General features: G+C 44.8%; 1 protein-coding gene across 1 annotated transcript in view; it reads left to right on the top strand.

Annotated features, from left to right (window-relative positions):
- The first annotated feature begins 12,878 nt into the window (after nucleotides 1-12,878).
- NUP93 (nucleoporin 93) overlaps nucleotides 12,879-24,719 on the top strand; it is a 108,455-nt gene continuing 96,614 nt past the window's right edge. The window contains exon 1 of the mRNA XM_025446941.3: nucleotides 12,879-13,035. The gene's annotated coding sequence lies outside the window, so the exon portion shown is untranslated. The remainder of the gene's footprint in view (nucleotides 13,036-24,719) is intronic.

Genomic DNA, 24,719 nt, shown 5'->3' with positions numbered 1-24,719 from the left:
GGTGATTGCCACCTGGGCTCAAAGCCCAGGACTATCCCTGGGCTGATAAACTTAGGGCCAGTTTCTTAATTTTTCTATTTTTTTATTTATTTTTATTTTTTTATTATTTTTTAAATTTTATTTATTTATTCATGAGAGACAGAGAGAGAGAGTGAGAGAGAGAGAAAGAGGCAGAGACACAGGCAGAGGGAGAAGCAGGCTCCATGCAGGGAGCCTGACGTGGGACTCGATCCCAGGTCTCCAGGATCAGGCCCTGGGCTGCAGGCAGCACTAAACCGCTGCGCCACCAGGGCTGCCCTTACCTAATATTTCAAATAATTACTATAGTAGTTTAAAAAGTCATTTTTCTATTAATAGCTATTTAGGCCATTTACCCATCTCCTTGTTTGTCCTTGTTTCTCTGCCCAGAAGAAGAAGTGCTGGGTCATTGTGTATGTACATTTCAATTTCCTAACTGAAGAAAAATTTTAAAAGGCACATATAAATTTATTGTTTTAAATAGATTAGTAGTGTCAGTTTTTTCACTTAACCATACAGTGTGAATAATTTCCAAATATCATTGAATACTTGAAGCATTTTCTTCATCCATCTTTTTAAAGCCATTATGGAAAATTGCAAATATATACAAAAGTAGAAAGAATAGTAAAACAAACCTCCAAGTACCCATTCCCCATCCCCCAGCCTCAATAAATGTCAACATTTTGCTGCACTGTTAATAATGGCTTAATATGGATTGTAAGCTTATGCTATAATGTATTGAGCCTTATTCCTTACTGTTGGAAAATTCAGATTTTATTTTTTCACTATAATAATAGGATTTAGAAGTCTCACATTTATGGGTGTCTGAATGGCTTGGTCGGTTAAGCATCTGACTTAGACTCGGGTCATGAACCCAGGGTCCTGGGAGGGAGACTTCTTCTCCGTCTCCCTCTCTGTCTACCCCTCTTACCTGCTTATTCTCTCTCAAATAAATAAACAAAATCTTTATTTAAAAAAGTCTCACATTTAATGATAGAATAAAGGAATGTTTTGCCATTCTGTTTTAGGTATTGCCCCGCTCCTTGCTTAGCCTAGCACTGATCCTCTTCTGCCCACGGGTTTCTCAGATGCAGAGCTGGAGACAAGGATTCTGTGCATGTGACTTCTCGAAGGATGGAGGAAAGCAGAATAGGGAAGGGAAGGGAAGGGAAGAGAAGAGAAGGGAAGGGCTGAGCAAGGAAGTATAGTCAGGGACACTTTAGTCTAGCCTGACCTTTCCCACCCGGGTGCTCTGGGGTAAAACTCATACCACCAATTTATCCTGCTATGGGCAGGGAGGTGAGCTTTTGCTTCCTTACATTTATCAGACCCTGGCTGTCAAGGGATTGGGATGTACCTCCCAGGCATTTTAGGGGGAGGCAGAGGTCACAGGGTCAGGTAGGGGAGAGTGACAGCCTGTGAGGGGGTGTGGAACGCCCAAACACCCACATGCTGCATCCCGAGACCCTTGTTGATACCTATTGATGAGTGAGGTTTCATAATAAGCATATGTGGGCTTAAAGCAAATCTTCAGAGTTCTTGGATTAAACTGGAAGATTTGGGGTTGGAGAGGCGGGAGGCAGGAAATGAATCTCTCCTCTTTTCATATCTGGCTGCAAAGCCCACAAACGCCCAAGCTCAGGCTGCGGCTAGATATGGAACGAGATGAAAGATTGGGCCACATGATGGCTCAAATAGAATTTAAGACATAAACAAAAAAATCAGTCAAAGAGCTGCAGGAGGCTGTGGGGGATGGGGGCAAAGGGGAAAGCAGAGGCAAGATTATCCTAAGCTTTGGCAGATTTATGGGCCTTTGGAAAAGGCTGGCAGGGGGCAAAGGAGCCTCTGAGAGGGATGGATAGTGAGGTTCTGAGATGAAGCTACTGTTTGCAGGAAGATAGGTACACACAGGATGGTAGCATGGGACTCTCCTGGCTGACTCACAAAGATCAGGTTCCATATGCAGGTGAGGGTGGGCTCTTAAGGGATTAAATATCTTCATCTTTGGAAGACTGAGGCCTGACCTTCTGAAGGACACTGGCCTGCTGTCCATCCTGCTGCATAAGAGACAGGATGCAGAGGGAAGCAGACATTGCAGCTGCTACCTCTGAGCTGCATTGTATCCACACACATTTCATTTGATTGGGAAATGGACCTTAAAAATCAAAAATCTTTAAAAATCTGAGTCTCCAGGAGCATCAGACCAGTGTTCCTGCGTGGTTTCAATGGGACTATCTCAGTAATGGCTACCACCTTTGAAGTGTGCATGCCACTGCCCCCATTACTCCCTGGGGCCTCATGCCTGCCTCCTTTACTCATTTGCAGGGGTGGCCCTGCAGGGGGTTAAGGCTTCCCACTCATGAAGGCTTTGAGAAGTCTAACCTCAAATCATCTTTTTTCTTTTCGATTGTCTTTTGAGGCTTCATTCCCTACCTCTCCCTAGAGCAATTGGTGTGATATCCAGGAAAGCAACGATGGGTGGAGGCCGTGGAGGAACAAGACCAGCATTGAGGGTAAGGATATGAGCCCTGGAACTGGACCGTCTGTGTTCAAATCCTGGTCCCAGTACCAGCTGTGTGAGCTTGGGAAGTTGCTAAAACTCCCTCCACCCCTCAGGGGTCTCAGTCTTCTCATCTATAAAATGAGAATAGTGAAACAAATAAATACATATAGAGCTCTTAGCAGTGATAAAGTGCTCAAAAAATGTTAGGTATTATTGTGATTGTTAGCCCCAGACATGATGTCACCATGTGACACAAGGTCACTCCCAAGGATGTGCTTCCATGGGCTGTTAGAGCTGCTCTAGGCAGTTAGAGATGCTCTCACAGCCATGCTCAGCATGACCACAGGCCTCCACCATGGTCCCTGCCAGGTCCCCCAGAGCCCCAGCAGGAGGTACCAGAGTCCCAAGCATCCTTGTGCCACTTCCACGGGAGGGACCCCTTCTAGGGTACTGCATGTAGTGGACCTAGGCTCCTTCCCCGGCATCCTGCCACCACTTTGTTGTCCTTTGGATCTCAGGAGGCCACTCCCTTCAGAGCCACTCCTCCCTCCCCAGTTCCAACAATCACCTCTGTCCTGTCCACCTGCACTGGGAGACCCTGAGGTGGGAAAGTGTTACCAAGGCCAATTTCTAGGCCAGGAAATGTCAATTCCCTGACTCCCATGAATCAGAATCTCTGAGGTCAGGGATGGCAATTCATACACATGAACACACACAGACACACAGTTTTCTTTCTTTTTTAAAAGATTTATTCATGAGAAACACACAGAGAGATGCAGAGACACAGGCAGAGGGAGAAGCAGGCTCCCTATGGGGAGCCTGATGTGGGACTCGATCCTGAGACCCCAGGACCATGCCCTGAGCTGAAGGCAGACGCTTAACCACTGAGCCACCCAGGCATCCACAGTTTTTGAGATAAAATTACACTCACGTTCAGCAAAAGGCACAAATCTTAACTGTGCAGCTCGATGAGTCCTGACCCCCATGTATCTCATACCCCAGTCAAGACAGAACATGGCCATCCCTCCACAGTTCCCATCTTGCTCTTATAATACACTGCCTCTCCCACCCACTATTCCAATTTCTACCCCATATTGGTTTTGTCTGCTTTATGAACTTCAAATAGGTGGCATCGTATGCTATGTACTTCTTCTGGCTTCTTTTTTTCTCAGCCCAGTGTTTGTAGTTCATCCATATTGTTGCATGTATCACTAGTTTGTTCCTTTTTATCTCTGAGTACTATTCTACTGTGTGCATGCCCCACCATTTCCTTGTCTGTTCTTTGATAGACACTTGTTTCTAGTTTGGGGCTGTTACGAAGAAAGCTGCTATGAGCATTCTTGTACAAGGCGTTGTGTGGACATATGCTTGCATCTCTCCCTGGTAGAAACCTAGCGGTAGGATCGCTAGGCCTTTATTCGAGTCTGCCAAACTGTTTTCCAAAGTGGTTGTAGCATTTTGTACTCTCACCAGCCAAATATGAGAGTTCTAGTTGCTTCACATTCTTGCCAGCACTGGGTGTTGTCAGGCTTTTAAATTGTAGCCATTTGAGTGGGTGTGAAGTAGTATCTCATTGCGGTTTTAATTTAGAGTTCTCTGGTGACTAACAAGGTTGACTGTTTTTTGTTTTTTTTTTTAATGTGTTTATTGGTATGTCATGAAGTGCCTATGTTTTAAAATTTGACCATTTTTAAAAATTGGATTGTCTTTTTATTATTAACTTGCAGAAGTTCTTTATGTATTCTTGATATGTGTCCTCTGTCTCATACAGGTACTAGAAAAATTTCCTTTCAGTCTGTGGCTTGCCTTTTCATTTTCTTAATGGTATCTTTTGATGATCGGAAATTTTAATTATTGATGAAAACCAGTTGGCTGTCTTGTTCCTTTTGATTAGGGCTAGTTTTCTGTCTAAGAATCATTGCCTGTTGACCATATTTTTAACAAATAATGGTGCATTGTTGGGTATTTTCTCCCCTCAGGCACCATTCCTCTAATACACGCATGCATAGACACACACACACACACACACACACACACACACACAACCTGACACACGGAACAAGGAACCCAGAACTTCAGGATCCATGATGAGATGGGTCAGAAACAATGGGTTTTCCCCAATATCCATACCCATTTCTTTTTAGTAATAGGGATTCAAGTATTTGAAACATGTACCTCCAGTTAAGACATTCCCAACTTATCTTGCAACCACGGGTAGCCAACGTGACTAAATTTTGTCCAATAACTAGTATATGGAAGCGGATATAAAACTTCAGAGAGGCGCCTGGGTGGTGAAGTTGGTCAAGTGTTTGACTCTTGATTTTCGCTTGGGTCATGAACTCAGGGTCCTGGCATCAAGCCCTGCATTGGGAATCTGTGCTCAGTGGGGAGCCTACTTGAGAATTCTCTCCCTTTCCCTCTGACCCTCCTCCGCTCCTCTCAAATCAATCAATTAATCAATCAATCAATCTTGGGATGCCTGGGTGGTTCAGTGGTTGAGCGTTTGCCTTTGGCTCAGGGTGTGATTCCGGTCCCGGGATCGAGTCCCACGTTGGGCTTCCTGTGAGGAGCCTGCCTCTCCCTCTGTCTATGTCTCTGCCTCTCTCCTTGTGTCTCTCATGAATAAATAAATAAAATCTTTAAAAACAAATAGATAAATAAATAAATAAATCTTTAAAAAAACACTTTAGAAATGTATTCTTAAAAGGGATGAGGTGCTCCTTCAGGTTTCTTTCTGTTCTTCTTCCTGCTGGCTAGAACCTGGGCATAAGAGCTAGAGCTTAAGCAAACATTTTGGGCAGTGAGGCAGGATGCTAAGGATTTTGGAGCAAGAATGTAGAAGGCCCTAGGTCTTTGATGATTCAGGAGCCACCATCTCATCTGCATGGCATCTCTTCAGACTTCTCTTAAGTGATAGAGAAATGATGTTTCATCTCGTTTAAGCCAATAGGTGCTGGTGTTGTTGTTATTATTTTTGGTTGGTTTTATGCAGTTGAATCAAATACTAACACTTGGCTGCTTTCCTGGAGGGGGGGGTGAAGAAAGTCAACTTTTCATTCTTTGATTAATGGTTGTGACACCCCCACCCCCCACCATAAAAAAAGGCAACACAAAGCTAAACCAAAACCAAAGCCAGACACCAAGTAATTTCTCTGAAACATTCCTACAGCCCGTACACGTTTCCTCTTGGAGTCCTGCCAGGTGGGCTGGATCTGGATAAGCATTACTGACTCCCCCTGACACATGATAGGGGCTGAGATTCAGAAGGCAAAATGTCTTGCCCCCTTTCCCAAACAGGCCATGGGTAGAATTTGGATCCTCTGACTTTTTCCCCAGGGCACAACAGAAATATCTGGGAACCACAATGGTACAATGAGGCCTGGAAATGTAGTGCCTCAGGGGATAAAGATGAAATCCGGGGCAGCCCCAGTGGCGCAGCGGTTTAGTGCTGCCTGCAGCCCAGGGTGTGATCCTGGAGACCTGGGATCGAGTCCCACGTCGGGCTCCCTGCATGGTGCCTGCTTCTCCCTCTGCCTCTCTCTCTAGCTGTGTCTCTATGAATAAATAAAATCTTAAAAAAACAAAAAAAAGATGAAATCCGGTTCCCTCATTCACAGTAGGATGTGCCAGGGCCAGAACTGGGGAGAGACATGACCCCCATTGCCTCTCTAGCCTCACCCGAGGCCCTGCTCTGGGGTGTGCTGCTCAACGCCTCTCTAAACAGCAGACGCTCATTCCCCAAAATCAGTTTTAAAAAGAAAATAGTATGATGGCAAGACCCAGGGCTGCAACATTAGACCAGCCTGGGTTTCAAATCCTTTTGTGGTTCCTTAGCCATGTGACCTTGGGCAACTTCTTCCACTCAGCCTCCTTTCCTCCTCTGAAACATGGGATGCTTTGAAAGGGTTCTTGGCAGGATTAAATTAAACAGCATAAATAAAGTTTTTGGCATATGGAGTTCCTTCTCCTTAACTTTCCCTTTATTATAATAGGGTTCTCCAGTGTTCCTTGTCCCTGAGAAGTGAGAAACTGTTAATTCAATATATTCTAATTATGCACCCTTCTGGGTGTAAAGTATGGTGCTAAGATTATTCGCTAGCTAGAGATAAAGCAGCCCCGATCCAGCAATCCAGGAAGGAGCAGCTCTGGTTGCTCAAACACCCATGCTCCCAATTTGCTGAATGGAAGGCAGAGAGCAAAGAGCCTTCTTTGCCAAAGTAAATGGCAATAGATGGGATGCCTGGGTGGCTCAATGGTTGAGCGTCTGCCTTCGGCCCAGGGTGTGATCCTGGAGTACCAGGATTGAGTCCCACATTGGGCTCCCTGCATGGAGCCTGCTTCTCCTTCTGCCTGTGTCTCTGCCTCTCTCTCTGTGTCTCTCATAAAAAAATAAATTAAATCTTTTTAAAAAAATGGCAATAGACTCTCCCTAAATGTTGCCAGATGGCAAAATGCACCAATGGGATAAGTCAAGCCCATTCACACTTACAACCCAGAATTTATTTCTGTTCTCAGGTTCTTTACTTTCTTCCATTCATTTGACACATTTATTAAGTGCTCATTCTATACAAGGCCTTGCATTGAAGTGAACATATTTTAATTTTATTTGCAGTAATGAATTTTAGGAAAAAAAAACCAGAAAAGCTGTTTCTTGCCAGGATAGATAGTACAAAAACCCCAAAGAAATTGATAATTTTCAAAATCAGGACCAGGGCACCTGGGTGGCTCAGTTGATTAAGCGTCCAACTCTTGATTTTGGTTCAGGTCATGATCTCAGGGTCATGGGATCAAGCCCCCTGTTGGGCTCCATAGTCAGAGTAGAGTCTGAGATTTTCTTTCCCTCTTCCTCTGCTTCTCGCCCTTTTCTTGCTTGCTCGCATGCACTCTCTCTCTCCCTCTAAAATAAATAAATAAAATCTTTAAAAAAACAACTAAAAATAAAAATCGGGACCATATTGGATAACAACTCTCCCTTTCAGATCTTCCCGTTTAAGCTGAACCATGAAACTGAAGATCAGACTTCTCATAATACAAAATCAAATGCATCATAAAAACAAAAATTCTGTGAAGACATGGATCAAAAAGGCAAACGTATTTTTCCAGTGAAAAATTATCACCCAGATGGATAAATATCTGAGTGCCCTCTTCCTTGACTTTCTAAGGATGATTTTTAATTTTTTTACTTCTAAATGAGACATCTAATGGGGCACCTGGATGGCTCAGTGCCTGAGTGTCTGTCTGCCTTTGGCTCAGGGCATGATCCCAGGGTCCTGGGATCGAGTCCCACATTGGGCTCCCTGCAGGGAGCCTGCTTCTCCCTCTGCCTATGCCTCTGCCTCTCGCTGTGTCTCTCTCTCATGAATAAATACATAAGATCTTTAAAAAAATAAAAATAAAAGACATCTAAGATAGCCATCAGCCAGGGGCCGCAGCCTGGTGAATATGAATGGGATAGTTTTCACAAAGGTGAACTCTGGCATTGGCCCACTATAGTCTGAGGTCTGCTGGGTGGCCAGTATTTAGCAGTTTTATCTCTCAAGACTAGACAAGGTTTGGGACGCCTGGGTGGCTCAGTGGTTGAGCGTCTGCCTTTGGCTCCGGGCATGATCCCAGGGTCCTGCATTTGGCTCCCCGCAGGGAGCCCACTTCTCCCTCTGCCTGTGTCTCTGCCTCTCTCTCTCTGTGTCTCTCATGAATAAATAAGTAAAGTATGGTGTATCTTAAAAAAAAAAAAAAAAGATTAGACAAGGTTTGACCAGACAAATGCTTCCAGTGTCCAGCAATGTTACAGAACCGCTGAACTGGCTGACCAGTGAGACCACACACAGGGCTGGCCCCACCGCACAATGCCACACACACTAACTGTTAGTCCCCATTTGGGTCAAATGCTGGAGGTGCCAATTCTATTTGAGAAATTCAGCGCCTGCCTTCAAGCATAGTTGATTACTTGGGGGGGGTGGGGCTGGAGCCTCCATTTTGAGAGGCCCCTGGCAGGTAGGTCATGTGGGATCCTTCTCAATTAGCATTATTCACTGAGGGCCTCCTGGGATGCAAAGGTGCCCTGCCCTGCACTGCCCTCCAGGGCTTCCAATCTGGTGAGAGTTTTGGACAACTGCAATGTCCTGGTGTGCTACGCCCCGGCCAAGTATTTGTGTCCTGGTGGGCCAGAGAAGACTCCACTCAATTCTAGAGGATTGTGGGGGTGCCTGGGGGGCTCAGTCAGTGAAGCGTCTGCTAACTCAGGTCATGTTCCCAGAGTCCTGGGATCTAGCCCCACACTGGGCTCCTTGCTCAGTGGAGAATCTGCGTCTCCCTCTTCCTCTGCCACTCCCCCACTTGTGCTTTCTCTATCTCTCTGTCAAATAAATAAAATCTTTTAAAGAAAATTCTAGAGTATTGAGGCCTCACCAGAAATATAGGGCACCTGCTATGCTCAAAACTCTGCTCTAAAGCTTTAACATATATTCACTACTTTAATACTTAAAACAATCCTTCATGGTAGATTATTATTGTCCCTGCAAGAATACCCACAATGCGAAACAGGTAATCCCCCAAAGTAAATTGCGGTGTTCTTGGGTATGGTTACTTTTTAAAATTTTTTAAAGACTTTATTCATTTATTCATGAGAGACAAAGAAAGACAGAGACACAGGCAGAGGGAGAAGCAGGCTCCCTGAGGGGAGCCCGATGCAGGACTCAATCCTGAGGGGAGCCGGATGCGGGACTCAATCCCAGGACCCCAGGATCACGACCTGAGCCAAAGGCAGATGCTCAACCACTGAGCCATCCAGACACCCCCTGGGTGTGGTTACTAAAGAAGGGAGAACGAATGGTGGAAAGCCCCAAAGCTACCCCCGTTTGCTATCATTCACCATGTTTGTTTGCTAATATTAATTTTCTCCTGGGTTTGAAGGGAAGGATGAAGTCTTCTGTTTTCTAAGAGTGGGAATAGCTAGAAGTCTGCTTCTGTTTTCTACTTTCATTCTTGGAGACACTTTTCTTTTGTGACTTAAGTCTCCCCGCCCTCCACCCCCCCCCCCGGCCCCCACCCCTCCAGCTGCAAACACATCTAATAATCAACTACAACAGAGCCCCTGACAGATGGGCCTTGAAACAGATGGCTCCATTGAAAGGCAGCAATTGAAAATGGAGGGTAATTTGAACCAATCAAGAAGATGGAGGCAAAGATGTCTCTTGGAGGCAAAGTTTTTACAAAAACTGAAACCACATTCCTCAAGCTCCTTTGGTGTTTTTCAGCGGTAGATGAGCCTTCCTGGGGGTGGATCCAACTTAAAAAAAAGAAAAACAAAAAACATCTGGAATGTTGAAAAGGAAGACAGAGAAGCCCTGGGGCCTTGTCAATCAAATTCACTTTTCTTTTGGCAAATGCGGCATCAGTGACAAATTGCACAATTTGACATAAACAAAGTTGATAGATGTCAGCAAAGCTGTTTTAAAACAGCAGCAATGCAGAGACATGTAGGATGGTTTTTTTTTTCACTCAACAGTCAGTATGTTTAATAACAAATAAAACAACCAGATGTTTAATAAATCCTACCACCTTCACGATGTCATCTGATAATTAGCTGTTGCTGGTTAATGAGAAATGTGGTATTTGTTTCAATCCCAATTCAGGAAGTCGGTAGTAAAGTCCATTTAAGGACTTCACTGGATAGCTCTTATTATTATGGTTTATAAGGGCTTCTTAGCTCACCTCTGAGGCTTTCTTGGACTAGGAAACACTGGCCTTGACACCTCCAGACTAGAGAGTATAGGCTCTGGTCTGACACTACTTCCCTATGTAAGCTTGGATAAGTCATTTAATCTTCCTGGAGTTTAGATTCCCCACAGAATACATGATGGCGATCAGCCCTGCTCTGCTCAACACTGGGTTATTGCAAGGTTCAAGTGCAATACTAGATGTGAATCATTTTTTTTTTCTTTAATTTGAAGCATATTGATCTTTTTATTGAGAAATAATTTCATCTAGTAAAGTGCACAAATCTTAAAAACTCATCTGAGGTGCATGGTAAGAAGCTTCCCTTTTAAGATTTTAATGACTTATAAAGAATATTGCTGATCACTCAGCCACAGTTCGAGAAGCTTTATGTAATTTGCTGCCACCCACCAAAACCCATCTCTGACAGCTCAGTTCAGGATAAGGGGTGATCATGATGCTGGATTTTGTCTGTGATTTAAGAAATATTTCTTGCCTTCCTTCCCAGTACCACATGCTGGGGATTGTGGGGAAGACCAAAGAAATAAAACAAGGTTCCAGACTGCAAACAGTTGGGAGAGGGAAGTGCTATGAATTCTGGATAGCAAAACATTTAACATTCCACAGCACAGAGAATATTTCACTTTATTTTTTACTTTTTATTGTAGTGTAATGAATAATATATGTGTGGCAAAGTGCACAAATCTTAAATGTGCAGCTCAATGAATTTTTAAAAAGTGAATACATCCATGCACTCAGCACCCAGATTAAGAAACAGAACATTAACAGACCTCAGAAGATTCTCTCATTTCCCTTCCCAGTCAACAGCCTTTCCGCCCTTCAAAATCACCACTATTCTGACATCTGTCACCATAAGTTAGTTTTGCCTGATTTGAACTTTATATAAATGGAGTCCTACTTTTGGATCTGGCTTCCTTTGCTTACCATTAAGTCTGTGAGATTCATTCATGTTGTTGTTTGTGGGTGTGGTTCATTCTCTTAGCTACTGTAGTATTTTGCTATATGCCCGTACCATCATTTATTTATCCATTCTTCCATTAATGGACATTTGGGTTGTTTCCACTTTTGGATTAGGGTGCTATGAATGTTGTTGTACTTGGCTTTTGGTGAAAAAAAATGTACACATTTATGCTGGGAATAGAGAGAGAGAGATCAGACACACACACACACACATATGCACACACATGTAGAATTGTTGGGTCATAGAGTATGTGTACATTTAGCTTTCATATATTTTGCCAGTTTTCCAAAAAGGTTGTCCCTTTTTCCAACCCTCTCAACAGTATACGATGGTCCAAGTTGCTCCACAATCTTTTAAAAAACTTTACTTTTTTTTTTAAAGATTTATTTATTTATAGACATAGAGAGAGAGAGAGAGAGGGGCAGAGACACGGGAGGAGGGAGAAGCAGGCTCCATGCTGGGAGCCCGACGTGGCACTCGATCCCGGGACTCCAGGACCGCGCCCTGGGCCAAAGGCAGGCGCTACATCGCTGAGCCACCCAGGGATCCCAAAAAACTTTACTCTTGTATTAAGATACACATAATATAAAATATACCATCTTAACCATTTTCAAGTGTACAGCTCAGGGATATTAAATATTTTTATAATGTGCCACCATACCACCATCCATCTCCATAACTCTTCATTTTATAAACTGCAACTGTAGTCCTTAAACAATAACCCATGATTCTCCTTCCCTCATCCCAGCCCCTGGGAACCACCGGCCTTCTGTCCAGAATTTTGGCTCCTCTAAGTACTCTGTAAATAGAACCACAGTATTAATCTTTATGTGACAGGCTTATTGCACTTAGCATGTCCTCAAGTTTTATCCACATTGTAGAATATGTCCGAATTTCCTTTCTTTTTAAGGATGAATAACATTCCACTGTATAGACCACACCTGCTTATCCATTCACCTGTGGATGGACACTTGGGTTGCTTCCACGTTTTGACTGTTGTGAATCATGCGGCTATGAACATGGGTGTGCACATACCTCTTTGTGAGACCCTCAATTCTTTTGGGCATATACCCAGAGGTGGACTTGCTGGATTGTATGGAAATTCTATTTTTAATTTTTTAGGAGCCTCCATGCTCTTTTCCAAAGAGGCTGTACCATTTTACATTCCTACATTCCTATTCTCCACACGCCAAGCTTGTTTACCCACGGAGCCTTCACTCTGTTCCTTTGCTTGGAAAGCTCTGCAGCCAAGGCTCTGCAAGACTGACCCTTTCTCATCATTGTTTCCGCTCGGACAGCCCCTCTCAGAGAGGCCTTGGGACCACAAAGGCATTCTTTGTCCCATTATCCTGCTTTTTTTGCATCATAGCCCGCCTTACAAACTGGCAGTTATTTATCCTAGTCTGTTTCTCCCACCAGCTCGCGGGGATCTTGTCTGTCGCGGTGGCCACTGTGCCCCCAGCGCCTCGAAGAGTACCTGGCGCTAGGACGGCGCTCAGCACCGGGCAAGGGATGGGCCCGCGGGGCTGCGCGCTCGCTTCCTCGGGTCCGAGCCGCCTCTGGCCGCGAGGGACGGGTGAGGGCGGTGGCCGCCGGCGAGGGGGCGTGGCAGCTCCGCCGGAGGCCCCGCCCCCAGCCCCGCCCGTGTCCTTGTTCTCCTCCGCGGGTCTCCATAAAGTTTTTTTGGCAGCGCGCCGCGCGAGGGCTTCTGGGAGGGCCGGCCTGGACCAATCAGGAAGTGCGGGCGAGCGGCGCGAGAAGCGGCGGCCGCGTTCTCCACCCGGGACCAGGGCGGCTGAGAAGGCTGCAGTGTCAGGTAAGGGCGTCTCTCTCCCCGTCGCTGTCCCTGTCCTTCCTACTTGGCGGCTTGTCCTTGAACCCGGGGCCCACGCTCGGAGCCATGCTGCCCGCGCTTCCCGTTCGCCTCATGGTAGCCCAGCACGCCTGACACTGGCGACCTCGCGCCCGGTCCGACAGCCCCCCATCCTAGCGCCGGGCTGCGCCCTGGGCGTGCCTGCTGCCCTCTTTCCGAGCATGAGGCTTCGGCTTCCTGACTGGCCTCTTCCCCGCACTTGGGCGCTCTGCAGCGGCGCGCCACGCCCACGCCCCCGCCCCCGCCCACCCGGGGCTGGATCGGCGCCGCGCCCCGCCGCAGCGCCCCGCCTTCCCGCCGGTCTCCTGCGACGCGCCCTGCCTTCCGAGGGCGGAGGTCTTTGGGGTGACGGTGACGACCCCGTTAGCCTCGCTCAATCCTTGGCCTGTTTCCTGTACCGCCATCAGGGGAATGCTACTCCCCATCTGGGGACACGCTGGAGATTAGAACCTGGAGGTGGCCTGCACCTTCTCGCGGCTCACAGCACCCCATCCGCTGCAGGGGCAACGCCTCCGTGTGCGGAGTCTCTTTAAAAAATTACGGGGCGGACCCCAAGGATCTTCGGTCAAAGTTTGACCACCCATTCGCTGCTATGGGTTTGCCCCTCTCGCTTGTGAGATTTTTGTTTTTGTTTTGGCCGAATTTGCCTTTCAGCAAGCGTAGGGGTCACCTTTTGTATTCTGTCCGGAACCTGAGAAGGTGCCCTTGGACGTAATAGCATTTCTCTTTCCTCTGTTCTTTGTATTTTGGACATTTTGATTTTTCATTCATGGTGAATTGTTATTCAAGGCTCATAGTTTTAAATACGGATATATTAGGCTAACAGATCCTATATTTGTATCTCCAGAATGGGCCTCTCCCTCGACCTATACCCAGCTGCCTGTTTTCTCTCTCAACTGAGATGGTTGATAGGGAACTCAGACTGAACATGTCAAGATAGGCCTAGCAAGCTTTCCATCTATCTTACCTCCCAAACTGCTCTTCTTGGTGTTTTTTCTATCTGAGTGATATAAAAGGCTCTAGCCAATAACCTTGCAGTCACCCTTGTCTGCTCTCTTTTTTTCTCCATATCCAGTGCTTGCCACCCTAGGCCAAGTCACAACCACCTCTCACCTGGATTATTGAAATAGTCTCCCAGCTGGTCTCCTTGCTTCTGCCCTTGCATTCATGCCCTATTTTCAGCACAGCAGCTAGAAGGATCCTTTTGAAACACAGGTCAGATCATATCACTCCTTTACGCAAAAACTCTACAATGGTTTCCATCTCATTTAAAGGCAAATACCTTATAGTGAGCCTTAAGGCTTTACGTAATCTGACCTGCCATTACTTTCCCACTCTCATTTTCTGCTGCGCTCCCCTTCCATGGCCTCAGACATGCTTTGGCCTCAGGGCTTTTGTGCTTGCAGTTCAATACTCATGTGGTTTGCTTCCTTTTTTTCAGGGTTTTATTTCTAGGGGTCACCTAGTGAGGCTTTCCTCAGTTCCTATTTTCCTTTACTGCCTTAGTTCTTCTTAGCAATTGTATTTTAGTTATTTGCCTCATGTATTGTCTTTCCCTTCCAGAATATGAAGCGGGGAGAGGTTTTTATGTTTTGTTCCCTGATAGATCTTCAGCACCTAGACTTGGCACACAGTAGGTACTCAATAAATACAAAATAAAGGGATGTTCCTGGAACTGCTACGGGCTTGGGAATACAGTGGTGAATGAAACAGGACTGCCCTCATTTAAGTAATGTTCCTATGGAGGACACCACCAACAATGAACACACAAATGTAGGATGTAGTGTCAGGGCTGTTTTTAAAGGAGGACAAGTATATCTAAATTGGGACCTGATTGAAATAAGAGAGCGAGTTATGGGAATAGCTGGGGTGAGAGCATTCATGGGAGGGGAATAGCAAGTGCAAAGACCCTAAGATGGGAACAGTTGGAGAAGTGGTGAATTTGAGTCTGAAGCTGAGCTCTGAATCTGCTTCTTGATGGACTGAAGTAGAAAATAAGGTAGAGGGAAATACTGATGTTCTAAGGCGGAGGAGAGGTCAGCAAAGACCCAGAGGTGAGGCCCAAGGTGTATTCAGGGAACAAGCCACTTTAATTCATTAAATATTTATTTGGTACCTATTTAATGCTAAACTTGGCTGCTGAGGATTTAGAGGTGAGCAGTGTGACTTACAGGAGTTTGCTGTGTAGAGAAGGAAGAATAAGGAAGAAATAATTAAAACTATTCCACCAGAGAAAAACAGAAATAGAAGATTCAGAATAGTACGGGAAGGGTTTGGGGTGGGGAGTACTGCCCTAGCTGACTTTGCAGGATATATGGGAGTTCCCCGTGTGACAGTGTAGGTGTGGGATGCGTTATAGGAGAATGTGCAGCTACGTGTGCAGGAGTAGAAAGAGAAGAAACAGCGCAAAGCACCCCTAGCAGTAGAGACTTACTAGGGTATCTTTAGGGGAGGATATTGAGAGATGTGAATGGTAAGAGTGACAGTGTCAAATCGCAGGCACTTCCTCCTGGAGGGGACCTGGAAGGTGTCCCTGGTAGGACTGAAGGAGTGGAGCATTTCAGAAAGACCTCTTGCCAAGGGGAGGGTGAGTTAGAGGAGCTCAAAGGCTTAGACTTTTGAGGTAGTTAGGAGAAAAGCATGAGGGTCAGAGTGAAAGCAAGAGAGATGGGGATTCCCTTTTGTAAAAGGTTTGAGAGGTAGACATGGCAATTGGCTAGTTGTTCAGGAGCCAAGGAAGGGACCTCTGAAGTGACTCCTGGGTGGTTTCTGGCTGAGATGCTGGATGCTAGTAGTTTTACTAAGAGACGGGGCACCCAGGAGGAGGAAGTGGTGGTGTTGGCAGCTGAAAGGAGAGAGAAATGATGAGTTTGGTTTGGGACACAGGTAGTTTGATGTACCCATGGGTCATCCAATTGCAGTTGTCAGGGGGGGCAGTTGGAGATACTAGCTCAGGTGAGAGAGCTGGCCTGAACATAGAATAGTTTCTACCAAATTTTTGTTTTAATAAATCAGCATTCTCACCTGGGCTCAGAAAGTCCTCAGAGGTCTTTGGGTGGCCTTTCTGGGGAGGGGTCCTATGAGCTTCCTGACAGTGCATCTTTAAAAATATATGTGTAGTTCTTTTGTGTGCACGTATGTACATAAACATTAGATTCATAGAGGTCTTTGGCCATCCAAAAGATTGATAACCACTGGCAGGGATTCTAATTGAAGCCATGGCCAAAGGTGGATCTTATCTAGAGAAATATGCAGCGTGAGAAGAGGAGGTTCAAGGATAGAAGGTTGGCATTTAAAGGATGGGTAGATGTAGAAACCACAGCAGAGGAGGCTTGAGAGAGGGAAGAATTGGAAAAGCAGGAGGAGAACCAGGAAAAGGCGGTATCTTCAAGTTAGGGGAGAGTGCTTCAGGAATGGTTAGGGTATCAGAGGCTGTGAGAGAGGAAGGGTTGAAAGTCCATTGGACTTAGTATTTAGGTCATTGGTGGCTACAAAGGAAATCAGTAATTGGGAGGGCAAGCAGAAATTACATTATAGTGGGTGATGAATGGATGAGGTGTGACAAAGGATGCTGTCTCTTTGTAAATAGAGCAGGAGCTAAAGGAGCATTTGGGGTTGAAGATTTTTTAAATAAGCTTTTAATTTTAGAATAGTTTTAGGTTTACAGAAAATATGCCAGGTTAGTACAGAGTACCCTGTACCCTTCACCCAGTTTCCCCTATCGATGAAGAATTTTAGGAAAGAAGAGACCTGAACTCTAGGAAAAGGAGCCAAAGACATTGGAAATAAGGACAGCCGTCATTTCCCGAGCTCTGGCTGTGTGTGAGTCCCTGCCATGGCCTCTACTTGTATAATCTTTTTTTTTTTTTTTTTTTAAGATTTTATTTATTTATTCATGAGAGACACACAGAGAGAGAGGCAGAGGCACAGGCAGAGAGAGAAGCAGGCTCCATGCAGGGAGCCCAATGTGGGACTGGATCCCGGGACTCCAGGATCACGCCCTGGGCCGAAGGCAGGCACACTCAACTGCTGAGCCACCTGGGCATCCCTTTGCTTGTATAATCTAATGTCATCATCACAGCAGCCCTCTGGTGTCTAAATCTTCTCCCTTTCTGGTCTTCCTTGTTCCAGTAAGTGGCATCTCCATGCTCCCAAGGTATTCAGGCCTAAAACCTTGTCATTGTCTTTGACTTCTTTTCTCTCACACTCTACATACAGGATTCATACCTACATGAAATTTGTGCTTAAAATGTATACATGAGTCATACCCACTTTTGTCTCTTCCACCAGTATTATCCTGGTCCATACCACTCTCATGTATCACATCTGGGTGATAGAGCAGCCTCTTGACTGCTCTCCTGGGTTTCACTTTGTGCCCTTCCTCTCCTCAGTCTCTTCTCCATGCAGAAGTGAAAAGCCTTAATCCTTCAGTAGTTCCTAATACACATAGACTGAAATCCAATGTTCTTATTACCTTGTGCTGTGAAGCCTGTACCATCCAGCCCCTGCCCTAACTCCTTCTCCCACCATTCTTCCCTGTGATTGTGTGCTTCAGCCATCGGGCCTCCTGCTCTTCTTCCCATATGCTAAATGTGTGTCCGCTTTGAATCTTTTGCTTTCATTGTTTCCTTTGCAAGAACATTCTTCCCAGATACCAACATAGGTCACTCCCTTACTTCATTCAGGTCTTTTTTCAGGAATTTCCTTTTTATTTATTTTTTAAAAGGTTTTATTTATTCGTTCATGAGACAGAGAGAGAGAGAGAGAGAGAGACACCCAGACAAAGGGAGAAGCGGGCTCCTCACAGGGAGCCCAATAGGGAACTCGATCTCAGGACCCTGGGATCATTCCCTGAACCGAAGGCAGACGCTCAACCACTGAGCCACCCAGGTGTTCCCAGCAGGTTCTTTTTTAGAGAAGCTTCATAGAACACCCCTTCAAAAGCATTCCCACTATCCACTCTCCCACATCTCCCTGTTTCATCTTTTTGTAGCATTTATCAATACCTGGCATCATGTGTCTATTTGTTTATATATATATTTTTTAAGATTTTATTTATTTATTCATGAGAGACAGAGAGAGGGAGGCAGAGGCACAGACAGAGGGAGGAGCAGACTCCATGCAGGGAGCCCGGTGTGGGACTTGATCCGTGACTCCTGAGATCATGCCCTGAGCCGAAGATGCCCAACTGCTTAGCCACCCAGGCATTCCTGTTTATGTACTTTAATTGTCTTCTAACAGCTATGAGTTCTTTGAGTCTGGGAAATGTCTGGTTTTTTCACAGCTCCATCTCCAGTGTCTTGAACAGATAATACGTAGCATATGGGAGATGTTTAATAAATATTTGTTGAAGGAAAGAAGATGGGGCTCTAACTTTGGTGGCCCTCACAAGGTCAGCATAGGAATTTAAAAAATAAGGAGTCATTATGGTGCAGGCTAGCTTGGTTCGAGGACCCAGAGGAGGTCCTTTAAGACCAGCCAAGAGGGTTCTCGTCTTTGTGTGAAATAGAAATCAAACGTGAGCCGAGAAGAAGTGAGAGCAGAGTTAATTGAAGACAGAGAGAAAGAGAGAGTGCAGTTACAGACAGAGCATCTGGGAGACTGAGAAAAGAAGAGTGAATCTTGTCTTTGCTTGGGGGCTGGGGTTTTTATTGAGGATTGAGATCTGTTTTAAGGTGCCTTTTTAGGTATCCAGGAACAGGTTAAAATGGATGAATGTTTAGGTGTCTTCCATAAGTCACTTATGCCCTGGAGCCAGGGGTCTTGGTGAAGCAGTGATCTGGAAAACATACGTGATGCCCCTGACCGGTCACTCTTTAGATGTGCTTTACTGTGCACATTGACTCCTTGACCTTCACGAGGGAGACATACATTATCTGTACTATAAGGCATGTATTAGGTGGTGGTGCAGGTCCTAGCAAGAATAAAGGCGGCAGAACAGTCTCTCGTGGGGTCCCTTTGATTTCCTTATCTCAATTAGACATTCTTGACAAAATTTGCGGAAGCTTATTCTGTCGGTGACTGTGTTGGGGATTAGCTACTATTTGAGGACACTGTTGGAGGTTAAAAAAAAAAGAAGTAAAGCTACAAGAGGCTTTAAGTTTTAGGCTATTTGAGGGAGGTGGAGGTCTAGGTATTAACAGACGATAATGTGAAACAAATAAAGGAGGTCAGTGTCGGCAGGATGGTAAGCTAAGAGGTCCTGATGCTTGTCTGCACATAAAAATAGCACAACCGCCAACAGACAACTACATATTGGTGGAAAAAGAGCTCCTAAGTGAAATAAGGAGGCTGTAGAAACCCCGTGGAGCACCACAACTGTGGATTAGCCACATGGAAAACTGTAAGGCAGATAATGGAGTAGAAAAGAATTTTGTTGAGGGGAGCTCTTGTGGGGTGGGTGATGAAGAAAACCATCTGGTAGGCAGGACTTGAACTGGTGGTAAAAATAATAGCCACGGTTTCCTAAATGGTTGCTGTGGGGCCTGTGAAGGAGATGCAGCTCTTTTTTCATTTCACAGATGGGCCCAGCAAGTGTAATTAACTTGTCTACAGTCGCCCCACTGGAGTGGAGTTGCTGGCTGGAGCTCAGGGGTACAATGGAAGTGATTAGATATTCCTGGTTGGGAAAAATGGCACGAGCAAGGCCAAACAGCAGAGCATGCATAAGGACGGTTAGGGGCAGAGTAGATTGGGTAACTGGTATATAGGGTTTCATCAAAAGCAGGGCCTCATCTGGATCCTTTTGAGTGGAAGGTTTGAGGACTTTTGAGAGCAACATAGGGAAAGTGATGGAAAGATTGAGGTGATCACAGCAAGCAGAATGACATGGAGCAGAAGGAGCTTGAAGACATGTCCTGGGGTCTCTCAAGAACTTGGGTTTAAAGGGATGGAAGTCTGGCCTCCTGGTGAGGAAGATGGAAGCAACAGTTAGACTAACTTTATTGTAATCATTTTCTAATACATGCAGAAATATATATGTTACGCTGTATGTCTTAAGTTTACACCATGTTATGTATCAGTTATCTCTGAATAAAGCTGGAGGGAAAAGGCGATAATTAGAAGATGCTGCAAAAATACAAATATCTCTAGCTGTTTAAATCTGTTAGGTAATGAGAGTTTGGATAGCGAGTTTAGAGAGTGAAGGATGTCCTGTCAGCTGAATATAACGTATTTGGTTTCCTGAATTTTTGTTAGGAGCAATAGTTTGGATAATGAGGAATACTTACCTGCTTTCTCTCAAAAAATGTATCTTCATCTCATTGGTTTTTAAGCCTGGAGAGTGGAGAATACCTGTAACTAAACAGTCTGAGGTCATGTCCAGATGTAAAGGAGAAGAATGAGTTAGAACCAGAGAGAGAGAGGGAGAAGCCAGGGGACAGAGAGGCGGCGATTAGGGCAGGTGGTGGTGGGGAGTGGTAAATGCATTTTGAGACGTGCCAGGTGTGACAGTTATGTGCTTGAGTAGAAATGCGTAGGCAGTGCCTGGAAGCACTCTGGGTTGGAGTGTGAGTGCGGGGAGCAGAGTGGGAGTGTGGATTTGATAGTCATTGCCGTCAAGGATTCAGGGCAGTGGTGAGACATACTGAAGCAGAGCGTTTAGAGCAATTTAAAAATTAACAAGTTGGGGTGCCTGGGTGGTTCAGTCAGTTAAGCATCTGCTTTTGGCTCAGGTCATGATCTCAGGGTCCTGGGATTGAGCCCCACGTGCTTCTCCCTCTGCCTCTGCTGTTCCCCCTGCTTGTGCTCTCTGGCTCTCATGTGCTCTGTCAAATAAATAAATAAAATCTCTAAAAAAGAAAGTAACAAATGATTTAAAATCAGACAAGGTCACATATAGCCATGGAAAATAATTCGGACTGATGGGGGAGGGTATAAAATGAAAAGTCCCAATTCTTTCCTTAGCTTTCTGGAGGCAAGGCTAAGTTAAGTTTCTTGCCATGTTTCTTGCTTTTCTGTAAATTATCTGTCAACAGACTTTAAGTGTATACAGTGAATTTTTACGTATTTATTCACTCATGTGTCTACCGGTCATGTTGAGATATGAAACATTTTCAATACCCTAGTGTCTTAGAGTGAGCTGCCATAGATTGGATGGCTCCGTTTATTTTGCCACAGTTCTGAAGGCTGGAAGTCGAGATCAGAGTACCAGCCAACATGGTTGGGTCCTGGTGAGGATCTGCTTCCTGGTTTTTAGATGGCTGCTGTCTCACTGTGTGCTCGCATGTTCTTTTTCTGGGTGAATGCACTGGAGGGGGCTGGGTAGGAAGCAAGCCCTCTGGTCTCTCTTAGTGGGACACTAATCCCTTCATAAGGACCCCATCTTCATGAGCTCATCTAAACCTAGTTACCTTCCAAAGGCCCCCTTTTCCATACACCATCATATTGGGTCTTAGGGCTTTGACCTAGGAATTTTGGAGGGGCACATTACAGTCCATAGCACCCAGGAAGTTTTGTTGTGCTCCTTTCCAGTTGGTTGCCCCCACCCCAGAATAACTACTGTTCTGATTTCTATCACCATAGACTTAGTGTTTCTGTTCTTAAAATCCGTATAAGTGGGATCATGCAGTATGTTTGTTTGTTTGTTTGTTTGTTTTTAAAAATAAATCTGGCTGCTTTAGTTAACCACTATGTCTGCAAAATTTATCCATATTCCATGTAGCTGTAGTTCAGTCTCTTCTGTTGCTGTGTGGTATACCAAGGTATGAATATACCACCATAAAAATCCCAAATGAGATAATTCTGTATATATAGTGGTTTTAATATTATTTGGTGGTGGTGGTGGTGGTGGACTCAGACTTTTATTAGAATCTGATAAAATCTGGGATGCATGGGTGGTTTAGCAGTTGAGCGTCTGTCTGCCTTTGGCTCAGGGCGTGATCCTGGTCCAGGGATCCAGTCCTGTGTTGGGCTCCCTGTGAGGAGCCTGCTTCTCTCTCTCTGCCTCTCTGTGTGTCTCATGAATAAATAAAATCTTTAAAACAAAAAAAGAATCTGGTAAAAGCTGTAGTGCTTTTCTTATATTAAGGAAAACAATATGCATATATTTGCAGAGGTTTCTAGTACCTTTGATATGATACCCTCAGGACAAAGACAAGAAGTGTTCTTTGGTTTATATCAGTGCTTCTCAGCCTCTGCACTATTGATATTTTGGGCTAGATAATTCTTTGTTGTGGGGGCTGTGCTGTGTATTGTAAGATGTTTAGGAGCACCCTTGGCCTCTACCCTCTAGATGTCAGTAGCCTGTGGCCCATCTCCCTGAATTAGGACAACCAAAAGTGTCTCTAGATTTTGCCAGTGACCCCTGGGGAGGCAAATTTGCCCCCATTTGAGAAACATTGGTTTAGAAAAGAGCCAGAGCCAGAGACCTTTTAGTGATCTTTCCCTGCTTATGCCAGTTGTAAGATGGAGCTAGTGTCATTCATAAGGTTCTATATACAGATAATTTCCATCACCACTGAAATGCTACTTTCTTTCTTTCTTTTTTTAGGTTTTATTATTTGACAGAGAGAGAAAGCACTAGCAGAGGGAGTGGCAGAGGGAGAAGCAAGCTTCCCATTGAACAGGGAGCCCTTTGAGGGGATGGATCCCAGGATGCTGGGATGATGACCTGACCTGAAGGCAGGTGCTTAACCAACTGAGCCACCTAGGTGCCCAAGGCTGCTCCTTTCAAGGACACAGGAAATGAATTTAAAGACTGACTTAAGGGGCACCTGGGTAGCTCAGTTGGTTAAGGGCCAGCCCCAGGGTCAGAAACTGCTATGGGGCAAAGCTAGGATATGATGCACACTTCTTCCATTCCAGGCCCAACTTCAACTCTGCTATAGGACTGGTCAGCCCTCTGGAGAGTTGAGAGTTTATCAGAAAGGTCCCTATGTGTGTACTTTATATTTCTTTGCGATACCAGATTGCTCCTCTTTGCTCATTGGAGAGGAAATAATACAAGTGGCATTTTTTGTATCAGGAAAGCTGATACTTTGCCTTCCTTACTGCAAACACTGAGTCATGCAGGCCAGTACTAGTACTGAATCATCCAGGTCTTTAATTCCTTTTCTGTCTAGGATAATTTATTTTAGTTCTTTGTTTTTTTTTTCCAGAAGTCTACCTTCTGAATTATGATTAGATCCAAGTCTCTTTTACTTAGTCTCACAGAACTAGAAAGAATTCTCCAAAAACAGATTTTTTTTCATCCTTTTTCCCCCTTATCCTAAAGGCACCTGAAACAGTATCTGTTAAGATGTCATTTTCTCTTTGTTGTTATCATTTTTTTTTTAAAGATTTTATTTATTTATTCATGAGACACACACACACACACACACACATACACACACAGAGGCAGAGACACAGGCAGAGGGAGAAGCAGGCTCCATGCAGGGAGCCCGATGTGGGACTCCATCCCGGGTCTCCAGGATCACACCCTGGGCTGAAGGCGGCACTAAACCGCTGAGCCACCTGGGCTGCCTGACTGTTGTTATAATTGACAGCTGACAGATACAGAAGAAAGTGGAATGATCCAGTCATTGAAACATAGTTTACATTTTCAAAAGTTTAGAGGAGAGCAGAATTGGTATTAAACTCTTGATACCTCAAGTGAGGCTTTACTCATTAATTTTTGGTGTTAAATATTGCACACTTTTCTTGTGTTTCAATCCCATTAAGTCCAATTAATAAGGTTTGAGGGCAAGATTTCTACTCCAAAATTTTTTTTTTTTAATTTTTATTTATTTATGATAGTCACACACAGAGAGAGAGAGAGGCAGAGACACAGGCAGAGGGAGAAGCAGGCTCCATGCACCGGGAGCCCGACATGGGATTCGATCCCGGGTCTCCAGGATCACGCCCTGGGCCAAAGGCAGGCGCTAAACCGCTGCGCCACCCAGGGATCCCAAGATTTCTACTCCAAATTCAGTGCTAAATTTCTTTTGAATCACACTTTCATTGTGGAAATTTGGAGTTCTAAGAACAGTATTTGAGGGGCACCTGGGTGGCTCAGTGGTTGAGCGTCTGCCTTTGGCTTAGGGCATGATCCTGGGGTCCTGGGATGGAGTCCCTCTGCCTATGTCTCTGTCTCTCTCTCTTTTTAAAAGATTATATTTATTCATGAGAGACACAAGCAGGCCCCATATGGGGAGCCCGACGTGGGACTTGATCCTGGCACTCCAGGATCATGCCCTGAGCTGAAGGCAGGCGCCCAACCGCTGAGCCACCCAGGCGTCCCTCTCTGTCTCTCATGAATAAATAAATAAAATCTTAAAAACAACAACAAAAAACCCCACAATATTTAATAGTAGGTAAATACATTTAAGAATTGTAACTGTCTTCCAGAAGTTCTTACTGAATGATACGAATTTGTGCTTAAATGAGTTATAATTTAGTATCCAATATTTACTAGAAGATTTTTTAAAGCAGAGATGTTTATAATTGAATGACAAAATGTTGCCAAATTGGCAACTTTGGAATCAAAGCTTAAAGAACGTTTACAATGATATAAATTAGTAGAGTTTTTATAAAATCATTTCTGTGTATCATCAACTCCTAGAAGTAGATAGGGATTATCATCTCCTTTTTATAGATGAGGAAATTAAGAGGAGAGATTTAGATTTTATCCCAGGGGTAAATTGACCCAC

Source organism: Canis lupus, chromosome 2 (assembly GCF_003254725.2).
Source record: "Canis lupus dingo isolate Sandy chromosome 2, ASM325472v2, whole genome shotgun sequence".
NCBI classification, from domain to species: Eukaryota; Metazoa; Chordata; class Mammalia; order Carnivora; family Canidae; genus Canis; species Canis lupus.
This window is presented reverse-complemented; position numbering and strand designations above follow the sequence as displayed.